Source organism: Ictidomys tridecemlineatus, chromosome 7 (genome assembly GCF_052094955.1).
Source record: "Ictidomys tridecemlineatus isolate mIctTri1 chromosome 7, mIctTri1.hap1, whole genome shotgun sequence".
Lineage (NCBI taxonomy): Eukaryota > Metazoa > Chordata > Mammalia > Rodentia > Sciuridae > Ictidomys > Ictidomys tridecemlineatus.
This window is the reverse complement of record NC_135483.1, coordinates 6,567,885-6,593,468: the sequence shown is the minus strand read 5'-3', so window position 1 is coordinate 6,593,468 and position 25,584 is coordinate 6,567,885. Positions and strand designations below refer to the sequence as shown.

The 25,584-nt window shown below is 42.1% G+C and overlaps 2 long non-coding RNA genes across 2 annotated transcripts; both read left to right on the top strand.

Moving 5' to 3' along the window:
• Nucleotides 1-912: 912 nt before the first annotated feature.
• LOC144365392 (uncharacterized) lies at nt 913-6,288 on the top strand. Its single transcript, XR_013423764.1, has 2 exons — nt 913-2,316; nt 3,701-6,288. It is a non-coding gene; the product is annotated as an uncharacterized LOC144365392 (long non-coding RNA).
• Nucleotides 6,289-13,876: 7,588 nt separating this feature from the next.
• LOC144365391 (uncharacterized) lies at nt 13,877-25,075 on the top strand. The gene is made up of 2 exons (XR_013423763.1): nt 13,877-19,532; nt 19,749-25,075. It is a non-coding gene; the product is annotated as an uncharacterized LOC144365391 (long non-coding RNA).
• Nucleotides 25,076-25,584: the final 509 nt, after the last annotated feature.

Genomic DNA, 25,584 nt, shown 5'->3' with positions numbered 1-25,584 from the left:
TCCCATACAGCAGTGAAACAGAATAGATCATCACTACACAGATTCACACAGGTGAGTCACATCGCACATTACTGAGTTAAACAAAAATGCGAATTCCAAGGAGAACTATGGAAATATGGAAATGAACCAGGCAAAAGACAAATGGTCTTGGACTAACCAGGGTCAGGAACCACAGACGAATATGCCTTTTCTCCATTTCTCAGAATGGGCCTGCGGTAGATTGCCCTTTCTTGACTGCGGATGAGAAAGTGGCCACCAGATTCACCACAATCATTTTCAACGTCCAAGGTGGGAGTGCTGGGGGAGTGCAGGCAGCTGAGCAAGCAGGTCTGGAGCCTCACTCTCAGTGACTCTCATGATAGCCAGCTGTAAAATCATCCTTCAAAGTGAAATGACATCATTTTTTTATGGCTAAGTGCAGGGAGTTTGGGTGTGGGGGGTGGTCATTGTTTCTTTTGGAACATGCAAAGACTAATGTTATGGAGGGGACCAGAGGTCAGCATCTCAGGCTGGCATGCAGCTCCTTTGATCTATGAGGCAGGTAGGTGGCTAGCATCTGTGTTCCTCTGAGTCATCCACTGGAAGAACGAGGAGTATATTAAACTACCTATTTACTAACCACTTTGGTAATGACCCAAAGCCTGGCTAAGACAAAGTGAATAGGACAATATGTCCCCCAAACACTGGAGTATCTATAGAACATGGACATTTAGGTCAGAGAGACCTAAGTTAAAATCCTAACTCTGTAATTTACAACTGGTATGCCTTTAGACAAAATGTCTAATTTTCCTGAACCTTAGTCTTCAAGAAGTATTACAATAAATGGAGGCCTTAACAAGTACATTAAAGATTTTTTTTGCAATGGTGAAAGAAAAAAATAAATATGAAATTACATAATATATGGGCCCCACATTAAAAGTCAAATCATTGCTTGAATGATTGTATAATAAGTAATAAAGGAATGTTGAACTCTGCCTCATGTAGGGAGATGTGCATGCAATGAAGCAGAAATCCACCTTCAAATGTGATGAAGGCATCCAAATTCTTAGTGTCTACTACTGTGTTAGAGAAATAGGGAGGGCATCGTGGAGGATCTGAGGCCTGGGGCATGATGGGAACAGAGGAGGTCTTTTCTATCAGGGTGAAAGGAGAAGGTGGCATAGAGAGAAAAAGCAAGACCCAGGATTGATAGAACTGGCAATATCTGCCCTTTGAACCCAAGGCTTTACACTAACAGAATATGTGTGCATCTGCTCAAGGTCATCAAGGCAGAAATGCGGTTGTGCAATAACTTATTAAGAATTTTGGGGGCCTGATGTGCTTTAGAATTTTTGCCTTTTCTTATTTCTCTCTCCCATCTTTTAATTTTAGAAAGGCAATATCCTTAGTGGATGAGGGACAGCAAACGCCTGAGTATTTCTGCAGTAAACCAGGAAAAGTAATGGGATCAGTTAAGACTAGAAAAAGCCTTACGGCAATTCGGACAGAGTTTCTCTGCAAAGTGCTTATGAAAAACTTTCAGCTTTCAAAGAGTTTTGAGTTTCAAAAGTGCAGATAAGACAGCCTGGACAGTCCTTAAGAAAAAAGCTTGACCACACGAATACACATTTGGCTGTGTCTGAGACAAACATCTTACAAAACCACTTAGGGCAAGAGGTGCCCTGGAAGGAATGCTAGAGCCACACTCCACCTCCTGCTCAGTGGATGTGCTTCTCCCTGCTTTAAATAAGTCGCAAGAATTAGGGGGCCCTCTGGAGAAATCCGAGTTGTCACGTAGTAATTAACACAAATAGCAATCCTCACACGGATGGATTATGTCTGAAAAATCATCTTTGACAGAGCACATCTAAGCATCAGAGAAAAGTGGTGACAAATGACTGTTTTCTCTCTGTAATGGCCTGAATTGCCAGATATTTCAGAAAGAAGATCAACAGAATACCAATTTGTCTGACAAGGGAAAGAAAATGCGAGGCATGTTTTTCTGACTATTTTTTTTTCCTTGTGATGTCAAAGATTTAACTCAAATCTGCAGCTCTTTGTCCTATTACTGATGTCATTCCAGAAGCCTGGTATAATGGTTAACTCCCTGAGAGCAGTGAACACCATCTCATCACACTCATTTCAGGATCTCTTAATTTCTAAAAGCATCTTTGCAAAGGAATTGGCAAGTGGACTCCTGCCCGTGGCTACTCTGAGGGATGTACACTCCAGGAGGCGGGACTGTGTGAACTTTGAATGTTTTGCATTAAAATTAAGACAATAAATGCTCACTAGAGACAAAGGATCACACGAGGTTGGTGAGAGCCCCTCTGAGAGGTAAGTGCTTGCATATCCTGGGAGCCCATTCTGACCACACACTCTTCATCTTCCTCCTGCTAAGAGGTTGTTCTCAGAACTCTGCACAGGGTGGCCAAATGCTGATGATTCAGAAGTCACTGCCAAGCCAGAAGGTCAGTGCAGAATTCAGTTAAAAAAATTCCAACAGACGGTGGTGGTAAGCTGGACTGTTTAAAGACCCAAACAATGCATCTGGGCTAAGAGGATTGAAATAAAAGGGAAGAGGCAGGCTCGCCCTGGGGGAAATAGATAGGTAGAACCAAACAGTTCCAAGCTTGGAACCCACTCCTTCATTTGCTAACTCTGACTCTGGGCAAGTCATTTAAACTGGGCTCGGAGCCAGCATTCTTCTTGAAGACTTAATGAGAAAGTCAGCAGTGCGTGGGCACGGCAGCGGGTTTGGTGAAGGCCGTCCTCGGGTGGTGATGTTGAGGTGACACCGAAGTGATCGTGCTGCTGGTGGTGGTTAGAAGTAACAACCAGATGAAATTCAGACCAGAGAGGGTCTGGGGTTCCAAACAACAGCAGCCTCATTGGCAACTCTGTGCTTCGTGGGGGTTTGTGGCAGTGAACAGATATCCACTTGGGAACATGCATTTTGATGGGAGGAAATTAAAAGAAAAAATATGTACGTAGTTGGTAATGAGAGCAGACTGTACACTCTCATGGGTGCCCAAAATTCTTCTATGTGCTAAGGACACAGGGTAGATGAGGTGGATAGAACTCCTGCCTAACAGAATTTATCTTTTAGGGAGGGAAATAATAACCAACTCAGAGACAAATGAGCACAGGAGAGATGCTCAGGTCCTGACAGAGTCTCTTTCCATTACACAGGAGTATGTGCAGGGAGCAGCATCCTGTGTGCTGTGGGGAGGGCAGGCACAGTGTGGCTTTACCTAGAGTGGTCTCAAAGTCTCCCCGAGAAGTAGATTTGCCAAATTGAAACTGAAATGGTTAAAGAAGACAAATCAGATTTATTTATGAAGAACTATATACATCATGGTTAGGATTATGGATTTTTTTTTCTGAGTGAAAAGGAATGTGATTGGATAGTTTTAAGCAGAGGATGACAATAATCTGATTATGCTTTAGAGAGATTATTCTGGTTGCTGACTGTGGGTATTAAGCTTTTGGGGGCAGGGGGGTAGCATGAGGGAAAACCAGAATAGCAACTAAGGAAGCTTTTGTAGAATTCCAGGAAAGATAGGACAGTGTTGTGAACTGAGTCCTTGTCATGGAGAAATGGGATATGGTAGAACTGGGGGAATACATTACTGTGTTAATCAGTATTCTATCACTGTGACAAAATACCTGAGAAAAATCTATTAAAGGAGGAAAGATTTATTTTGGTTTATGGTTTCAGAGATTTCAGTCCAAGATCAGCTGGCTGTATTGTTTCTGGGCCCGTGATGGGGCAGAACATCACGTCTGAATGAGTGATGTGGAAGACCACAGGTGCTCAACTCATGGAGCCCATGAAGCAGAGAGACGAAGGGACAGGTGACAAGAAATAATTCCAAGGGCATGCCCCAGCACCCCACTCCTGTGGGAAGTCTCCCCTTCTGTAGTTACAGCTCTTCCCAACAGTCCTTTCAGCAATGGATCATCAACAGCTTAATTCACTGATGAGATCAGAGCCTTATGACCCAATTGCTTCCCACAAGTCTCAGCTCTGGACTTCACTGCACTGGAGAGAAGCCTTCGACACATGAGCCTGTGGGGGACACTCCGGATCCAAATCACAACAACTATGAAGACAGACAATCTTTGCACCTGGAATGCATATTGAAGTTCCCAACTGACCTCCCAATCCTGTTTCCCATCATGCCCCTACCAACCTCTGCATTTTGATTGGAGGAAATTAAAAGAAAAAAAATATTTACTTAGTTGGTAATGAAAGCAAACTGAACACTCTCATCGGTGCCCAAAATTCTCTGCTTATGCTACATAGTCTTGATATGTCAGCCACATGGAACCCTTTTCATTGTACGGATGTTGTTGGTGCTGAAGCTGTTGCTCACGCTCGTCTTCCCAGCCCTTCTCTAAGAAACGCCTCAGGACTCTGCACCTGCCTGCCTCACTCGTCCTCCAGATCTGACTTTCAAATTCACTTCCTTGGAAGCCTGTGCTGACTGAGAAGGATAGGTTCACACCCCTGGTCTGTGCTGATGCAGCACCCTGAACTTCTTGGTAATAAATAATAAAGGAAGGATTAACAGGTGTTCTTCTCGAGGGTCTGCTATGTAGTTGTCACTCTTAGGCAGTTTACATGAATTGTCTAACTTAACTCTCATGGCACAATTATGAATTCAGGTAGCTACATTATCTCTATTTTACATGCAAGGTACCTGGTCCTCAGAATGTTCAGTTAGACAGCTCATCAGTGGTGGAACTGGGGTTCAGGCAAAGCAGTCTGAGTTAAATAACTTAATTATAAACTGCTCCACTTTCTGATACTCTCATCCTGTGACCTTCACATTGCTTACAATTATTGGCTTCTGCATGTTTTCTCTTGGGCTTAAGCCTTCATTAGTCTCAGAAGCATGTCTGTATTGTTTTGAAGTATTGTACCAGTAACCAAGGGCCTAGTGTAGAGCCTGGGATGACAACTATTTGTTAATTGATCATTATCCCTTCAAACACATGCCCTGTGGGGCCAAGAAGAGATCTCCTGGGCACCTGGGAGCCATTCCCGTGTTGAATCGGGTCCGTTCTGCCCACTGGGGCTTTGATTCATGGAACCCAAAGGTCAGCTTGGGGCTGCCCTTGCAGGTGTTTCCTCCCTCAGCCCCACTCACCGAGCTCCAGGTAGGACACCTTTGCTGAGCTGCAGGCTCATAGAGCCCCTACCCCACCAGGATACCAGTCCTGTGACCCTTGAGTCTGCCCTGCTGGAGGAATTGCTGATGAGACTTGAGGCTGTGGCTGGGAGAGGGAGGGGGAGAGTCCAGCAGGGAGCAGCACGCAGCTTTCACAGGAAAAGCCCTGTCCTTCTGAGCAGGCCCAGGGGCCAGCACCTCTTTATCTGGATGCTCTCCTTCGGTGTGAGGGGTATATTCCTGAGTCCGGCACAAGGTTCCTGAAGCTCCAGGTGACCCAAGGCAATGGCGGTCTCATAGGAGCCTGCTTTTCGTGGCGGATGAGTTGGAAAATCAGTCTGGGCTTCACACTGAAGGACAGGCTGGGAGTCTGGACCCCACCACTGATACGTTCCATGTGCGTGACTGTGAACAGGCTCCTCCATTGACGAAGCACAGACCCCTCACCTGCACAGGGAGGTGACATCATCCAGAGTTTTGGGCATTCATGTGGGTGGTGTTGAACACACCAGCTCTCGTAAAAGCAGCTCTGTTTGTACAGCACTTTCCAGCTTAGGAGGCTTAGTCATATCCACCTCGCCTGTTGTCTGTTGCAATTGACATTCCAATTTCAAACTTCAGGCAATCATTTGAGCTTATTTTGACCTACTGCATCAATAAAGGTCGGATTGACCACGATGTAACAATAACAACAATGATGGCCACCACAGCGGCAAGGAAATAAACATGGAATTTTAGTGACTTGATGACACGTCGCTGTTCTCCTCAGTGCGGATGTGGACAAGCAGAAACCCAGAATGGTTCTCACCTGTAATTCCACCACCACAAGGTCCTTCATTTCCAATCACAGGAACAAGAGGGAGGGGAATGGCCGACCTGCTGGACAGAGTGAAATGACAATACCTGGTTCCATGGGGGTGGAAAATAAAAGAGCATAGATGGTCGTGGGCAGGAACCACCTCTACCACCCCTGCTCTGTGTGGGGGGCTAAGATCTAGAATTTAGTTAACAGGTCCTATTGCTCAACATTGTTTTATCTGGTAAAGTAATGAAATTGGGATGTGTTTTATCGTCAATGCTTATATTTCATAAGTAGGTTTTCTTAAATCAACTAAAGTGATTTTTAAACTGGTGATGTGTGTTACCATCAGTGACATGTTAAAATCAAGGCATTTCTCCCTCCTGAAGATCATGTCCTGTGGTAGGAATTCACATGGAGACCATCTTTGCAATGGAGTTGCATGGAGTTTGCAAGAGCGGGGCAAGATGTGATCAAGGCGCGGAGGTAGGTGATACAGCCATGGACAGGTCAGAAAGGGCTTCCTAGAAGAGGTGTATCTGAGATTCAGAGAATAAGTAGGAGTTATTTGTGGGAAAGAAAGAGGCAGCGTTTATTACTGAGGAGGCAGGACAGAGCATGGCTCAGTTTGGAAATGCAATTTATATCACTATGAGACCGAAGTGAGAGGAGGTGATGGATAGAGAGAGCACAGAATCATGCTGATTCTGGACTCAAAATGCACAAACAAAGAACCTAGTTGGACCTGCTTCTTATTAAGGGTATCATCTTGTTAAAGTATTCCAAGTCATGGTCCTGAGAGGTGGCAAGAGCCTTCAGAAGGTCACAGAGTATGTAACAGATCCTGCTCAAATTTTGAGAGAGATATATTGCTGTAATCTGGAAATTGAATCCAGGAGTCTTGCATGCTGTGAAGTCTTTCCAGCCAGGGATGTGAGTGGGGAGGGAGAGTGGAGAAGGGGAGGTCGAGGGTACATTGTGTGAGGAGGTAGAATGGGAGGATCTAAAGGAGGAGGGGGTTTGCGGAGGAGTCATCTCAGAAGAGTAAGGAATTCAAACAACTGTGCATTTAGAGAAGCTGGACTTCTGGATCAGAGCCCTGTTCTATCTGTCAGGGGAAATACTTGGGCATAGCAAAGAATGAGCACCTGTGTCTTGATTTATGGTCTTGTGTCTGCCAGTGACCTTGGGCAATATGGCCTGCCCTGCAAGATGAGAATCAGCTCCACGGAGAGGTGGGAGCCTGCCACTGTACCTTGCCTGGACAATGACCTTGTTCCCTCATCTCCTTTCCATGGTGCCCTGTTGAGCTACCATCATCAAACCCTTCCTGCATGTCCTCACCAAGGGGAACCATCTCCAGAGAGAAGCAAGAGCTAGCTCTCAGATTAGAGAGGCAGGGGCCAGCAGGGCAGTGTGAACTGAGCCATGCTGATTCACTTGCATGCCACACATGCACAAGCAGATGTCACAGGAGACTCACAAAACAGTGCACCACATCACACATGTGCTTAGTGGTCACGATCACCCCATACACTGGGGTCCTGCTTCTTGTTATTCTGGGGGTGGCCAACCTCCAGACTGGACAAAGGGCCACATCTTTCCTCTGTGGAGCTTCCTGCATGGGCTTCCTGTCCCAATACCACAAGTATGTGCTTAGGCACCTGAGAGCAGGACTCAAAACGAGTAAGGAGACGGGGTTCAATATGGTTCTATTGAACTGTAATTTCCAGAAAAAAATCTAGGAAAGCATTTAAAATTGTACCAGATGCATAACTTTTCCGTTTTATGGTTTAATATTGTACTTGATTTAAATTCTATTGGATGATGTGGGCAGGGGGAGGGGCAGGTAACCTTTCACGGTACCAGGTTCACTGAGGAAGAGAGCCTTGCCTGGTCCATCCAGGTCAAATCCCAACTCTCCTACATCTACCGTGCACCCAGCCCCCATCTACTGTCACATGTATGCAGACCTGGTCTTCCTGCAGCACAGGCTGGTGGTGCTCTTCTTCCTATAAAGCTCCACAGCTCGAAGCTAATGCTCAGGCTCTCTCTCAGCATGCACAGGGCCTCTGTGTGCACTGGCCTTCCCCTGCCCTGCCCTCTCCCAAGGCTGCACCTCTGCCTGCACCTGCCTGATAGGACGGCTTTCTGTCCTCTATTCCTCTTTCTCCTGAGCCAGAGTTGAAACCTTTCTTCTCTGAGCTTCGTTTATTTTGCTGGTGGAGCTTATCATTTTGATGTACCTGTGTCCTCAGCAGGCTGTCAGGAACTCAAGGCAAGGGCTTATGTTTTCTCTATCTTTATGTTGCAGAACTTGGTGGGGGCAAGGAATAGTTAACACTCACTAAATTAAAACAAGTGAAAAGCAAGACAAACAGGAGTGGAGGGCCAGAGGTGGGAACGCAGCACCCTGGCCCAGCAGTGCCAGTCCCCTCCACAAAGCCCAGGAGACCATGTTTCCAGTAAGGCAAGAGCTTCTGGCCACCACTGACACAAATACCCTTGATCCTAGGGTAAGATTCGACTCTGGCACCAAACAGAACCTAGACAGACTGCAAAATCAGAAATGAGTTAATGAGAGTGGGGACGTGGGAGGGCTCTCCAAGTGTCTCTGTGGTAAGAGTTCTGCAGATCCCTGGGCTCAAGCTGAGTTCCAACCAGCCCCCCAGCAGGGGCACCACTGGGTGTCTGGGAGGGTCTTCTGGTTGTTCACATTCAGGGTTAATATTGACATCCACATTATTTTTCCATTTCCTGCCCAGAGCTTGGCACCACCAAGTGGTTAGCTGTTCCTGCAAAGTCCACCATGGAAGATGCAGGGTGTCTTGTAAGCTTCACCCTCACTGAGGCTTCAAGATCCTCCTCCACACCCTGACCCAAGTGCTCTACCCTATCTTCTTTTTTCTCACCTGACTCAGTAGAACTGATCTAACTGCACATTCTAGACTGACGTTTCTGGATGAAATACACAGAATTAAGAGTACCAGTTAGTTCCTGACTCTGCTACTTTTAAACACTTTGACCTTGGAAAATGCCCTTTAGCTCTTCAAAACTCTAAAAATAACAATTTAAAAAATATGCTGTATCCTGCTGATTTCATAAGATTGCAATGAGGATCAAGTTAATAGGCCTAATACTGTTCAGTGAACCATAGAGGGCTATTCAAAATTGAGCAGTTATTGCTTGATCTCTGTTTTCTTATTTACTTTGCATATTTCTCTCCAAACTCCAGTTCTGACCTCTCTCAAGCATCCTAAGGGCTGGAGGGAGGGACTTGGGCATCCAAGCTGCTGCAGGAGATTATCTTCCTCATCAGCACTTACTGACCACCAGCCCTGGCTTGGCCTGATGCCAACTCTAGGTGCATTTCATTGTTGATGGTCCTAGGAAACCTGCATAACAAGTGTGTTTTGTTGTGTCTCAGTTAACAGATGAAACCAAGATTGAGAAACATAAACAGAAAAAAAAAACATACAATTTCAAGGTGACACAGCTACAGAATGCAAGTTTGAAAATTACACTCAAATTCTGTCTCTAAAGCATTTGCTGTTTCCAAAGACCGTGCAAGAATTGTATTACTATCTGCATCTCCCATGCAAAAAGCTTTGTCCAGAACAATGCTGGGATTCAGAAAATATTTGAGAATTAAACAGAATTGATCATCACTTGGAAAAATTTTTATGGGTCTATTGAGAATTTTAAAAAAAGATGTTTTGTGAGAACAACTTGCAGAGGAATTGCCCAAGGATGCAAGCTGAGAGTCTCGTCTCTCTTCCTCCTTTCTTGCATGCCCCTCTCCTCACCAGTGTTTCCTCTCCTCTGTCTACACATCTTAGTTCATTAGTCACCGTCCATGCACATGCTTCTCTGAGCATCAGCCCTTTGGATACTGAGAAAGGTCCTGGTCAGGTGGGACTTCTTATTAGCCACCCTGAAGTGCTGCTGTGAGCATTGAATGGGGAGAGCAATTCCTGGGGCTTTGCAAACTCTCAGTAAATAGAATGGAACACACCAACCCTCTCTGTCCTCTCTAGGATGTTCGTCCGGCACCATGATATTAAAACCCCAAATTACAGATCTACAGAATGATTTGCTTGGTTTTACTGGCTAAGGCAAAAGTCTTAACAGAAACAGAGCTCCAAAGACAACAAGAGAAAAGCTTAGAAGGAAGGCAGATCCTGAGTCCGGTCCTACCTGGGTTTGCACGGTTGGTAAGAGAAAATGTCCTCTTCCTTGTTGGTCACAAGGCATTGAGGAGTGAGACACTTAAATGGTGGACTGTGTCTTAAGTTTTAGATAACCAATACTAATCTGTACTGGGGGAACATGCTGGGGAGGGGTTGGACACACTGACTTTTGTGGGGGTCTGGAGAGGAAGTGGAAATGCTTCCCTAGTGCTTGGGAACTGTCCCCAAGGGAGGAGCACTGTCCCCACTCTTCAGCACTCTCCTCGGTACTTGGGGATCCTTCCCTCTGCTCTGGCACCCTCCAGGATTACAGAAGGTTCCCTAGTGCTCTGGGCCCTGCATAATACCCCAGCACCCTGCCCCAGTGACTTAGCATCCTTCTAGAATTTCAGCTTCTTCCCCCAGTACTTCAGAGAGTGTGCAAGAGTTGGGAAAGATCCCTCATTGATGGGCCAAGTAGGAATGGAGGAAAGGGAAAGAAAAAAAGAAAAAAAAAGTTCCCTAAGATCAACAAATATGTGTGAGTGTGTGTGTAAAATATATATATATTTTAGTTGTTGATGGGTATATATATATATATATATATATATATATATATATATCCTCCATGTTATAGATTTTTTAAAAAAATCCCTGAGGTTTAGAGAAGTGGGATTTTTAAAAAAATCTATAACATGGAGAAGATATATATATATACACCCATCAACAACTAATATATATATATATATATATATATATATATATATATATATATTAGTTGTTGATAGGCTTTTATTTTATTCATTTTATTTATATGTAGTGCTGAGAATTGAACCCAGTGCCTCACATATGCTGGGCCAGTGCTTTACCACTGAGCCACAGACCCAGCCCAGAACATTTTATTTCTGAAACAGAAATTTCAAATGAAAAGTACCAGGTGTGCAGATGTGCAATAAACTGCAGCTATTATTGTGTATTTCAACCTTACTTCCCAATGATTTATGTTTCTTATCTCCACTGTTTGACTTTAAGTGCCCGACAACAGGATGCTTTTCTGATTTATTTATTTTTATTGCCTATAGGGATTGTACATGGAAAAAACTAAAAAGATATTTGTGCAATAGGTGATGTTTGTGTGTTTGTGTGTATGTGTGTATGTGTGTATGTGTTTGTGTGTGTGTTTAATCACAGAAGACTAACCACTAGTTTGGTAATCATCAATACATATGAAATATACTCCTTGAAAAGAGTTCCTACACACTGAGTACAGATTGTAGGCATGAACAAAATCAGAATGATGGGATTAGAAGCAAAATTTAAAACTGACCCAAAATTCTGAATCTTAAGATTAATTTGCCACCAAAAATTTGTCTTAGATTTTTAAGAATTTTTGATTGACTCTATTTCTGAACATTAAGAGTTTCCACATGATATTTTAAGTTAGAGGATCTCTGAAAGAGAAAGGTTATAACCTCCATATTGTAGAATTTTTAAAACATCCCTGAGGTTTAGGGAAGTGGGAACTAAATTATTTTAGCTCATGTACCTAGTCAACTGAATTGAACTGAGAAGGTGAATCCAGGCACCTTTTCCTAAGAAGGACCATGAATTTCACCAGCCTAGGTAACTTATTCATTTGAATCAGGAAAAAGGATACTCAATGTAAGGTGTTAAATAGTTCCTTTGTATGAAAAATAGGTTTTCTTAATTTTCTCTAAATAATTTTTATAGCCATCAGACTGCTTCACTGATTAGCGTCTCGGATTTGAGTACAGAACATTTATATAATTGTATTGATCGAAATGGTGGGGGGCATTGACCTGGGTCCAGAAAACATTTAGTAATACAGAGAATCTCTATTGCAGTGAGACACAGTGTGTTCCAGAAGAAGGGTCTGAAGCTGAGGGTCCCCAGCAGGTCCCATTAGCCAGAGCAGTGCTGTGTCCTGATTGCCTCGCTCGGTTTTCTTGTTGAACACCAGAGACCGTCCTCTCCAATCAGCCCCTGGTTCAGGTTCTCTTCTGCACACTCTGTTGCCTTTGTAGCTTCACCCCAGCGGCTCCTCACATCCTGATTTACTGCATTCAACAAGACAGCAGGCGTTCTGCACACCACGGCCTCCTCGGGGCATGTGAAAGGCACACGCATGCGAGTCAGGCAGAGCACACAGCCGGGGTGAGTTGCTGACGCCTGCAAACCAGGTGGACGCAGGCTGGCAGGACTGTGCGCAGGAGTCAGGCTCTGACGCTGGAGAGACTCAGGCATGGACTTCCGTGAACAAAGTGTTGGTTGGGATTGTAAGAGATCCTTATGAAAGTATTGAGCTCAGAGTCTGGCCCCACCACAAACAAAAAATTCAAGGTTTCCCACTGTTCTTTCTCCTGTTCTCATTTTTTTTTTTTAGGGAAAAGTCAGGGGTTGAAAAGGTTTCTTGAGTGGGAAACTTAAAGAAAGATGTCAGAATAGATAGAGGACAAGATTAAATCATAAGAAGTTGGATGTGTAGAGCCCCCAGACAGCTTATAAGCACTCGGGTGTTTGTTTACAGCCATCTCTAATCTATTTTAGAAGCAATTAAAACATTTTGAACCCTGTCCTCCTCTGCTGAGGGTAAGCATGCAATGGAGTACAATATCTGCCTTTCTCTGTCCTAATAACTGGTCTCACTGCCCCAGGCCTCATGAATATTTGATCACACAATCCACCTGGTTCTGTTACTTGAACTATGAGAAGTGAAGTGTGGATAGCATTTTTTTCCTAATCAATTAACCCAGATATACCAATTGATTGAAGATAACAGTGGGGTTTCGGGTTCCTGGGATGAAACCCTGAGGCCTGGAGTGTGCAGTTCAGTTCTTGACCCTGAAGAACAGCTGTCACATGGGCTAAGAAGCTGCAGGTACAATGATAGTGGCTGGATCAGCAGTCAGAGATTGCTCCATCAGCAGAGGGCCCATTCTGCAAACAGAACACCCGAGAAAACCAAGTTGCTTGTGGAGTGTGTCTTTAAAAACAAGAAACTTTACTGAGGTGAGATTGATATTCAAAGCATTTCATGCATTTAATGTGTACAATTTGATATGGGTGGACTTCGTCACACACTCAAAATATCATTGCCACATTCTACGTAATGGAGATATTCAACATAGCCCAAGATTTCTTTGTGTTCCTTGTTTTGTATTTCTTTTCAATTTTTTATTCTTGTAGTAAGAACATTGAGCATGAGGTCTACTCCCTTACATTTTGAAGTACATGATATTCTATGACCATATTGATACCTGTGGGCACCACATGGTAGAGCAGCTTTTTGGAATTGATTCATCTAGAATAATTCAGACTTTCTCTACATTGAAACACAGCTCTCCATTTATTCTACCCCAGTGCCTGGCAACCACTACCTATTCTCTGCTTTTATGAGTTTGACTATTATAAATACCTCACATGAGTGTAACATGAAATATTTGTATTATGATTGATTTATTTCACTTTTTACAATGTTTTCAAGGTTTATTCTTGTTTTAGCATGCTTTGGACTCTTATTCTTTTAAAAACTGTATGATGTACAAATGTATGTATATACATATACATATATGTCTATAAAGCTATATTGACATATATCTACATCTACACATATAGATCTATTCATATAGATAGATATGGGTACAGATAAAAAGTATGTGCTAAACTAGTTTTACCTAGTTAAGCCATTAATAATTTATGTATCTGATTTATCATTTTCTTGTCAAATCTAATCATGTTTTATTGTCATTAAGTTTTTTTAGTTTATTAACAAACTTTAAATTTAAGAACATTTAAAGAACTTAATATTTTAATAGACTTTTTAGTGCCCACCATTCAATTTGCTAATCCTGATATCCCAGTTTGTCTGCTAAAGAAAGATATTTGCAATGAGGAGCAATTCTTAGTTCTAATCGACATAAATATAATCTTAGAATTTGTATTGAAGCTTAAACTAAAAGTGAGCTTGGTTTATAGTTCTCTAGATTTTGACTTTAGCAAATATATTTCAGCTTCCAGTGACCAAAGTTCAGTCTAATTGATTTAGTTAAATTGTCAGTCAGCCTGGTTGGAGAGGAGGTGAGGCGACTTCATTGGGAACTATTTTTCAGATCAAAAGAGCTTGTTGGTTGGCATTTGTCGTCATTGGTGAGTCCCCTGAGTCAGGGGAAAGACAAGCTGATCCTGAAGCCATAGCAAGATCCCCAGGACCAAGGCACGTATCTCAGCGGTGAGGGAAGGCGAGTGGAATTGTAGATATTGTTGTTTTCTATAAATTGTTCTGCTTTAAAAGAAAGAAGGAAACAAATAAGTAGGCAGACACAGAGAGCAAGAATCACCCAAATGCAGCTTAGACGGCGTGGTGTTTCCTGTTAAATTCCCTGTGTATATACATGGGATGGAGCAAGGAGGCCCTCCTGGGTGGCCGTGGGTTTAGGATACTTGTATTCCTGTCGATTTCTAAGAAAGATTGGTGCAAATAAAGAGGTCAATGATCACTTGGAAATGCAAAACCAACTTCTTTGTCTGAAAACACAAAACAGTGTTTAATTCATTTATCTGCAGAGAGTAGCCCTGTGCTCTGGGAGTGGTTTTCTTCCATGCTCTGGGGTGCCATGGAGAAAGTGCAGCTATTTTCCTTGGCATCTGCATATGTGCAAGTTAACAGACACCACAAGAAACCAGAGCCAAAAGAGAATTCAAGGCAGAGCCAAAGGAGAGTGCAAAGCCCCAGGTTCTAGAAGCCTGTGGAAGGAGGGAGAAGAAAGAGAAGGACCAACCTGAGTCCAGAGTGTGGGAAGGAGTGAAGTCATGGAGCAAACAAGGTGGCTCTTTTGTACTAGGGTTGGTGACGTGAGTTGGGAGTCACCTAGTCTTACATAGAGACCGAGTCCTACCTCTGGGTATCCTCTGCCACCACAGGCCCTCAAGAGGCAGAGAAGAACATCATAATGGCTTGGTTTGAAAATTAAACACTTTACACTCATGCCATCCTTGTTTGAGAATTATTTTTCTTGTTTAATGGACGACGGAGCATGTAACCAAGATAATCTTGATGCAAGTCCCCCTCCCGAGCCATGGTCAGCAGGTACTTATTGCTGATTCTGAAGGCTATGGTTGCTTCCCTGTACCATGTTGGCTCTGTAGATTAGGAAGGAAGGACGTTGGTCAGGGACTATTTATAATGAATGGAAAATGGGAGGAAGCACAGGCCGGGGAAGACCAAGGTTACAGTTAACTGTGTGGCATAGGAGGCAGGGTGAGAGGTTAACAGGGCTTTCTGTTCTAGTTTTTGGGAATGGTAGTCTGATCAAGTGTGAGAATTCTGGGCCTGGGGATGTGGCTCAAGTGGTATCTCCCTCGCCTGGCATGCGTGTGGCCCGGGTTCGATCCTCAGCACTACATACAAACAAAGATGTTGTGTCCGCCAATAACTTAAAAAAATAAATAAATATTAAAAAATTCTCTCTCTCTCTCTCTCTCTCTCTCTCTCTCTCTCTCTCTCTCTCTCTCTCTCTCTTTCAAAAAATAAAAAAAAAAATTTAAAAAAGTGTGAGAATTCTGTGAATCCAATGTAGAAGGGAAGACAGAAAGGAGGCTCTGTGCCCAGAAAAAGTAATCCATTCTTCTGGGGCTGGACTTCAATTAACCAAGCTTTAGACCCTTATTAGAGCTGTTTGAGGTGACCTCATAGTTAGTAGGTAGACAAGCCCAAGGTGAGAATCTGGGATTTGGGGTCAGGCAGATTTGAGCTCAAGTCTTGGCTCTGTTGCTTACTATTTAAGGAAAACCAAACATACTTAAACATCTCATGAGTATTAGTTTCAAAATAAAAAAACAGAAATGAAATCTAGTTAGTTTATGAAGGCAGTTGAGAAGGTAATGTCTATCAGAGGGCCTGCTATGATGACTGATGACATATTTAACAAGCTGACATGAGTATAGCTTCAGTGCCACACACAGCGCATGCTCTTACCTTTCCCAGAACCTAATGCAGCATTCGGGTGATTGCCTGGGTCCAGACAGTGGCAAGGTTGCAAAGTGGGTCGAGAGTGATTTCAGTCTAGCAGAAAGCCCTTCTGGAATTAGTTCTCCTTTCAAAACATCTGACCTCCATCCATCCAACACTTTAATTAAATCATGGAAGGGTTTGCTTTCATCCGGCTCTGTCTAAACTTAGACCTCATTGAACTACTTGAGGGACAGGGTAGACTACAGTTCTGTGGACCTTCACTCTTACTGTTACCCCACATGATGACTGCTTCTGGCATTGTGAACGTCTTCATTCTTATGCCTCTTGGTTCACTTTCAAATATTTGAAAATATCATCCAATAAATTAGGAAGACTGAGAGATGGGCAGAATGTTTTCAAGTGTCTTGATGATTGTGACATCTAGGGGTGTCACATGGCCATACAAGATGATAGCCCCATTCTTAGCAAACAGATTTCGTTTCTGCACTGTACTCTGTGTCTATTTTTTTTTTTTTTTTTTTTGGCCTGAGGTTGAGAAACCCATAGGATGAAAGTTAAGTACAGCATTGATAATGCTTCAGATATCCCACATTGATGAAACACTTTATCCTGTTTCAAATGAGGACAATAACAATATTGACGCTTTTTTGCAGATAGACACTGAATAATGACTGTTGTAGTACTTTGCTCAACTAAAATATGTCATCAGTCATGACAGTATCTATACGGTATGGCCTCTTTCTTATTGGTGCTATTCTTAACAGGGGTCCCTTTGTGAATTTGATGAGGAGTTGGTAGAGGTTAGGTATCACTGTTCATCTAGTTCAGCTTATGAGCACGTGCATATCTAGCTATTTGATTTTCCATTAGGTGCCTCAATATTGATACTCAGTATTGGTGAATATGAGGATCCTTCATGGAAGCTGATTGAAATCCAAAGTACCAAAATACCTCATTTGCAAAAGGAAATTTTACAAATGAGAAATGAGGTAGGATTTCCTCAACAGATGAGAAGTGTAAAATAAAGAGGGTAAAGCAGAGCTGAAAGTCTGGTTATATAAGGTTGAAATAATGCCATATGAAATGAGCTTTAACATGCACTGCATTTGATAATCTAGAAAATCCATGCCACATTTCACTCATTCGTTTGTCCATTTATCAATAATTTCTGTGATGTATTATGTTCTTATTCCTGTGGACCACTATCTTACAGTTCTGTATCAATTTCATGGGTTTACTTTAATTTGAGTTCCCCCTACCACTTTGGGATTTATTTGGATGGGTTAATGCATCTTCTTTGCAGAGATGATGCCTACTTATCAGGAAGACTGGGCTTCAGGGTTCCTGAGCTGATCATGATGCTCTCGGGGTGGCTGGGTGATTGATGTGTTGTATAAATAGAAGGTTGAAAACACAATATGGGAATAGGAAGAGCCAAATGTCAAAAAAAAATTGTTCTGAAAATAACAATTTAAATGTATGCAAATTGCCTAATTAATTGACCTCATTTGTGCTTGCAGATATCCTCTGCCTTCCCCTTTGTGAATTGGGTATTTTTCATTGTGCTCCAAAACAATATTCCAAGGTTAATTAAACCCTTTCAAGCTATAGGTTAATATTCAATTCATATGTAAACACATTTATAAACATTAATCAAATCCAAATTGCTCATTTTATAAATACTGCTTTATTCATTTTCAGGTAATGAATGTGCTCTGCATTTATGCAGGGTTGGTCTTGGGGAGTTCTCGTTGGGGAGATGATGTTTATTTAAACGGCAACTTAGTGTTTGTTTTCCAGTCAATTGCCACCTTCCCTTGTTCCCAGTTGTTGTTTTGTTTTTCTTCCATAAAGACTTAGCACAAAGGCTTCCTCTGGTGCTGATGGGGCGTATACAATATAATGATGATGATTTCATCCAGGAGCATTTGTGTTTAAAGAGATGTCAAAGGAAGACTTGCCTCTTCAGGCCTGGCTCATGTAAGAACAGGTCGAATAGGCATGCAATCAGTACAATCTCTAGCCTCAAATCATCAGTGTATTTATTTGTCTATTCATTAATTAAATGGATAAGTGGTGTGCTCATTCTTTGTTAGCCGTCTATCTATCCATCCATCCAGACACAAACTTATTCAATAAGCATCTGATAAATATTCTTATACATCAGATTTGAAAAGTCTTTGATCTGCTCCTAATTCCCAGGCTCCATCAGAGAATCATGGAATCTGATGTGTCTAATTTTAAAAAAATAAATCCCAGAATAATTATTATGTGCAATGAAACTTAGTAAATTTTTTCTCATATTCATATGTGTTATGCTCATGCTTTGTGCTGGGTGCTGAAACATATTGGGCACCAAGTGTAAGATTTTGACTGAGACAGATATTTCCTTAGGTACTATTATTATTTACAGTTAGTTTCATAGTAGGTGTTATGGGACTCTGACTTGAGATTCTAAAATAGGGCAAGGGCCAGGAAAGGGCTCCCTGAAAATGTCATTTTAAGCAGAGCCTGAAGACTGAATGGGAATCAGCCACAGGCGGATGATTTCTCAGGGCAGTGGCCGAGCCACCTGGAACAGTGGCTCCTTGATGGTGGACTTGGAGACATCAAGCCCCGGCAGCAGACCCTGGCAGGAAGCTGGAGCAGGCAAAGAAGGAAAACTGTGAGCACTCTGTGGTCACCCAACATCCCTGGGGAGTCTCAGCAGTGCAGGAGAGGTGAGAAACCTAAAAGGAAGGAGAGATCCAAAAATAAAATCTATTTAGTGATCATTTTTGTGATGGCACTTTATCCCGTTAGGTGTGGTCTCCTGACACAAGCGAGGGTGTTTGGGACCACAGTGACATCAGACAGGATGGCGGTGGTAATCCTGCTTCATGATTTAAATGATGTTACCCCTGACTTTGCATGCTTTATTCTTGAGCTTTGTGAGAACATGGAAGAGTAGATGTCCTTTATCCTTAACAGAGAGGCTTTTTAAGTACACACCAGATCATGATTTTATCCCAGAATGAATTCAGAGATTAAATAAAATGTTATCTGTACACTGTTCCTTCCTCAAAGTCAGAGATGATTTCTCATCTGGCGTTGGGAAATGGGAATCATTCTCCTCTCCTCTCTCTTCTCTCTCATTTCCTCTGTTTTCTATTTGTCCTTCTTCCTTTTACATCCACCCGGGGATCTGACTTGAACCCTTCCCTCAGCTCATACAGACGCGAGTGAACTCCCTGGCTGACTTTCGTGTCAAGTGTAAAGAAAGACTTCTTCCCCCTCCGGAAAAGATTGCGTTCCATTTACTTCTCTCCTAACTTTTAGACAGGACCCTGACATCCTCACTTTCTAGATGAAGCCACCTGCTTGAATTAATTCCTGGTGCTGAGACTCCTGAAAGCTGAAACAGATGTTTCCTTAAGGTACTATTATTATTTACAGTTAGTTTCATAGTAGGGGGCGTATAAGGTGTTATGGGACTCTGACTTGAGATTCTAAAATAGGGCAAGGGCCAGGAGAGGCCTCCCTGAAAATGTCATTTTAAGCAGAGCCTGAAGACTGAATGGCTTTTGACCTGACCCAGCTTCTGTGCATGACTAATAAACGTGTGTTTATTTCTGTGTGTGTCACACCTTCAGGTAGGTCCAGCGAGGAGCAAGGAGAAAGCAGTTTTGGAATTCCTGAATGGTGAGCTTGGAAGGTGACGACGCAGACAGGGAAAAGGCCATCAGGAAAGACATCCCATAACCCAGACGAGTGTGTGTGTGCAGCCACACGTGCATGTCCATGAGGGTACATGTGTATATCTGCATGTGTTCCGTGGGCATGTGCGGGGTATACAGCTGTGAGAGAGTGCTCTCAGAGGAGGGTGGATGCCTTTGAGAGCATGTTTGTAGAATGGCTCCAGGAACTGCAGAAAGTAGAGAAAACCAGGGACTCCAAATTGCAATTTGAGATGAGAGAAAATACTTTCTGAAACATCACTTTTAAAATAATGTTGTCACAGTACAGCATTTATCATGGCGAGTGCGTGAGTAACTAGGATGGATTTTCACAGATTAAACACATTCAATGCCAAAACCAAGGAACAAAACATTACCAGAAGCACAGTGTCCTCTCTTGTCCCCTTCCACTTACACCCACTCCTCAAAGGTGAACTTTACCTTGGCTCCCAACACTAGGAAGTGCTTGACCTGTTGTCCCAACTTTATGTACAGTCTATGTGGCCCATGCTGCTTCTCCTCTGGCATCTCTCACTCATGTCTTTGATGACACTTTTTAAAAGCATTGAGGGATTTAATTTTTAATTTTCCTCACTGTGAAATATTCTGTTGTGCGAACAAATGTCAATTTACCCAAACTTCTATTGCTAAACATGTGGGAAAATTACAGTTTTTGACTAGTATGAATAGTAAGAATGTTCTTGAATATTGTGTTTGGTGAATAAAGGTCTAAGTTTGTTGTTGGAAATCTAGGAGTAAAATTGCTGGCTCATATTGTGTGTGTGTCCATCCTTGAAAGATTCTGCTAGACGGTTTGCCAATTTTCTTATATCCCTGTATATTTCTACCAGGAATGCACAAGAATTGCAATTTCCTGACACCCTCATTGACATTTTAAAATCTAGATTCAGCATAATGGAGGCTGACAGGAGTATCTTAAGCCTTAATCTAAAATGCTGCTTCCAGGACTGATTTGTAGTGTTACCTTGGTTAACTGTGTAGCGTCTCTGTGTCTCAGCTTCCTCAGATACTTTAATAAATAATAATCATGTGTGTATGTATATTTACGTATATGTGCTTGTACACTTGTCCTCTTAGAAACATTTATGACATAATTATACAATTAAAATATAGTGTAGATTTAAGGCCTAGAAACATACAGACTTATTCCTTCTCATCCGTTACTGGGGGTTGTCTGTTAGGTAGCAGCAGCATCATTAGGAAGGTCATGTTAGAGAACTCAGGAGCACCTGAAGGTTCAAGGTTAAAACAGTTCCCTCATGGGCCTGGCCTAGAAGAAATTTGTCAGAAACTTGGCACAATGACTAACCTGGCTGGTGTTCACATCAAAGGTTTGGTTCTGCAGCCTAAGCCAGGAGTGTGGGAAAGAGAAGTCCCTTCACAGACCAGTGTCTTGGGCCAGCTAGGTGCGTCAATGGCAGTTCTGAAGACACGCAGGTGTCACGGGGCTCAGCCTCTGCTCAGAGGAGAAGATTTGAAATGCAGACCCATTTATGTGGTATGAGTGCTTTTCATGCCTCTGAACCCTTTCTACCCCAGCTCCCCTTGGCAATTACTGGTTGTAAATTATGCCTTTGTTCATGGGCCTCTTGCTCTGGGCACCTCTGAACCTCAAAACACATGCAGGCTTCACGTAAGAGGGGCCAGAACCCACAGAGCTGCCTCCTGTGAGAGTGGTGTTCAACAGAGGAGCTCCACGCTGGGTGCAGACTGGACCCCACAGAGTCTGTCTTGGAAGTCTTGAATAAGAGACCTCAAACAGGAGGCAGGAAGAGCAGGGGCATGACTAATCGGAAAAAAAGAATCAGAGTAGGAAACTGGATACAGACCGTAGGCTCAGAAAACAGGCAGTTATTCCAAATGCTGAATCCTGGTCGGACAATCATGGGTGAATTAGTTAATATTTCTGGGAATCTGCTTCCTTATTTTAAAACTTGACTGGTAGTAATAATACTTAACATGGGGTCATCATGAGGCTTAAACGAAGGCATATTTGGATGGGTTTAAAGCCTCAGAAGAGTCTAAGAACCCATGAAGACTCTAAGAGAAACCTTCAGTTACTCTTGATGCACAGGGCATGGAAAGCAGAGTCATGACTCCTTGCTGCTGTATTTCCTGTCCACTCTCTTTTCTTTTATCAATAGCTCTCTGGTTTGAGGCCATGCTTAAATGTCACCTCTCCCTGTGGTTCTCACTGATTCCCAGCCTTGACACCAAATATAAAATGCCCTGATCTACATCCTCAGAATTGCTGTGTCTCCCCCTCTATACCTTCCCCTAATTTCCACGTTACGAGTGCTTCAAGTATAGAGATTGGTTTCTTTTCATCTTTGTATCTCAAGAATAGTGCTAGCGGGGCTGGGGCTGGGGCTCAGTGGTAGAGTGCTTTCCTTGCATGTGTGAGGCACTGAGTTCGATTCTCAGCACCACATAAAAATAAATAGATAAAATAAAGGAATTGTATCCATCTACAACTAAAAAAAATATTTTTTAAAAAAGAATAGTGCTAGGGCTGGGGTTGTGGCTCAGTGGTAGAGTGCTCGCCCAGCAAGCTTGAGACACTGAGTTCGATCCTCAGCACCACATCAATGTAAAATAAAGATATTGTGTCCACATAAAAAACTAAAAAAATAAAATATCAGTGCTAGAAAATATAGGAAAAACTCAATGCTTTTTGTATTATTGATAATATAAAATAGTTCTTCAAATTGTTATCTTAACAAGGGCACAGCAAATGTTGCTGCTAACACATGAGAAAGGCTTCACCTTCAGATGTGCAGAATTGTTCCTTTTTCCTATTGTAATCCCTCATTCCCACCTGGATCTGTTTTTTTATCCTTATCTTTATTTTATTTTGCTTTAAATTTCTACAATTTTTCTCCTACATATGTTGCAATAAATCCCTGAACTAGTTTTGCTTCTTTGAGCTCATATTTCCTGTTAAAGCAGAAACTACTGGTAACTATTATTGTGAAATGGGCAAATGATTGCATATTTTGAGTACTGATTTATAACTGTTTCCATAGATACCTGATCATAATAGCTAATTAACTGAACATGTTTTCTGAAGTTCTTTGAATGACATTTCTGCAATAATAAACATCCCACTTTTATTCAATTAGTACATTTTTCTTATTTCTCTTCTGCAACATTCATAAATGCTACATGATGTCTTGCTTCAATAGATAGAATGTAATAGGACTCAGGTAATCTTTTGATCCCCGTGAGGAGGCTGTTCTGCTCATTGCTCCACCTCAAAGTCATCTTTATCCATTTAATGAACTCCCTGTGCTGAAGGCTCAACAACAATGCACACTTGAAAAGCACATTTTAGGTTAGAAAAGTGCTTTTATACATACTAATCCATTAAAACTTCACAAAGAGCCCAGAAATATCAGGCAGCTATGATCCTCATTTTGCAGACTGGGGTGTAGAAGCTCCTCTGTGCACAAGCATGGTGTGTGAAATTGCTGGTGCCTGTGCATCCTGGCACTCAGCAATCACTAGTTAGAACTGAGGCTTCACCCAAGATTGTGCAGGTGGAGAGCTCTGTGGATGGTTTTAAAACTCTCTTTCTTCATTTTGATCCATCACACTTTGGTATTTTCCTTGGCCTCCATTTGTGTTAAACTTAGAGCGATCACCACTTTCTGTACTGCATTATTGGTACTTGCTAAGGTACAAGGCTCAAATTGAGGCTTTTTCTACTCCGTTCACTCAAAACACTTTTATTGATGATCTAACATCTGATATATATTGTAGATACAAAAAACAATAAATAAATACAATTTCTGCTTCAAGGAGTCAATTCACTCTTGCATTCCTCAAATGTTCTATATGGTACCTGTGAAGAATGGAGGTCCACTAACCATTTTTAAAATAATATTAGTTTGTAATGTGTGCCCCCAAAGAATGATTAGGTAAAATTTTCCCATCGCTTGATTTTTATCAAGTATTTTCTCATTGGAATTAACATCCTGTGTCTCCTTTGGTTTGAGTTTGTCTACACTACCTCCATCTTGATTCCAAAAAGCTCTTCTAATTTTCTAATCACTGCACACACTTGCTCTTAGGATGAATTTTCAGAATTGAGATGAATGTTTAATATGAATAACTATTGGCAAAAGCCCTCTTCACCATGCATTCTCAGTTTTAATTCTCAAATTATGAGGTAGTTAATGATACTATATCTATTTTACAAAAAGAAAATAGAGGATTAGATAGGTAAATGGCTTCCCCAAGTTCACAGTGATTGGCACGGTAAGATGGTGAACTCCTCTTTTACTGATCCTAACACCTATGCCCTTTTAATTATGTATTTTAAATTGAAACATCAAGTTTTACATTTTTTAGGGTGTTATGTAATGTTCCATTATGCATAACATTGTGTAAGGTTCAAATCAAGGTAAACATATCTGTCTCCTAAAACATTTAAAATTTTAAAGGTAAAACATTTAAAATATTTTTGTAGCTTTTTGAAATATGCAGCACATTGGTATTACCTATAGTCACAGACTTACTATGCAACTGGACTAAAAAACTCCTTTCTCCCTCCTCTGTAGCTTAGGATACCTACCGTAGTCTTCCCATCCTTCCCTGCCAGCTATTGCCTGCAGAGGCCTGGGGCCATCATTCCATTCTCCACCTCTATGAAAGTCAAGTTGTTCAGATTCTGCATGAGAGAGACCGTGCAGCACTTGTCTCTCTGAGTCTGCTATTTCACTTCACATAGTGACTTCCAGCACCATCCATCCCTTGGCCTGTGTTCTTACACTTTGATGCCTGGTGTGTCAAGGTTCTCTGCTTCATAGCTCTTATTGAGATAAAATGATTTCTTATTGTTTTAAAGAGTAAAATCCCCAAGGGTCATGCTTTCCTGGGGTAGAGCATTCCCTTCTTTGAGAATTTAGAAAGGCAACAAATTCCTTGAACACGGGAAGTTGTAAAGTACATTATTTCACATTTCTATTCCTTTCTATTGAAATTTCAGTTGTATGCTGACAAGAGGCACCTTCATGGGGAGATGGATAGCATGCCCTAGAGAAAAATGAAAGTAAGCATGAAGATGCCTGGAGCATCGTTCTCAAGGGAAATAGAATGATGCGGGGCGTCAATTGGATTGAGACTGAGAGACCCTGAAAGTCAAATCTTCACTCTTGTGAAGTTCCTGAACCACCCTCAGTTGGAAACTGGCAATTTTTAAATAAATATCTGTACCCAGATTCTATCCAATTCTTGATGTGTGATAAAAGGAAGAACTGATAAGAAAGGAAGAACAGGTGTCTCTTTTTCTGGAAGACTATTCGACCCTTCCTGTCACTTGGGCATTTCTTCAGTGCTCCTTCAATTCTTGGCCTCTTTCTGTCTCTTTGTATCTCTTTCTTTCTGTGTGTATACATTTACAACTTTGGAAAATAATGCTATTGTTAATCTGTTTCCTGCGCCCCCCTCTTCCATGGCACTGTGAGCACTTAACCTTAGGGTTGTTTATTCAATTTACAAGTTGAGTGTACACAGGACGGGGCTTACAATCTCTGCCAACAGATGCTTGCTGAGTAGGGAGGCGCACCCACATGATACTGAAAGAGACAAGTAAGTGATGAACAGCGCTACTCATTGTTATAAGTGCCAAAATGGTACTGAATACTAATGCAGTGGGGAAACACCAAGAGGAGTATAATGAGCACTAAATTGCAAAGAACAAAACACAACAATTATTTGAAAGCTTTGG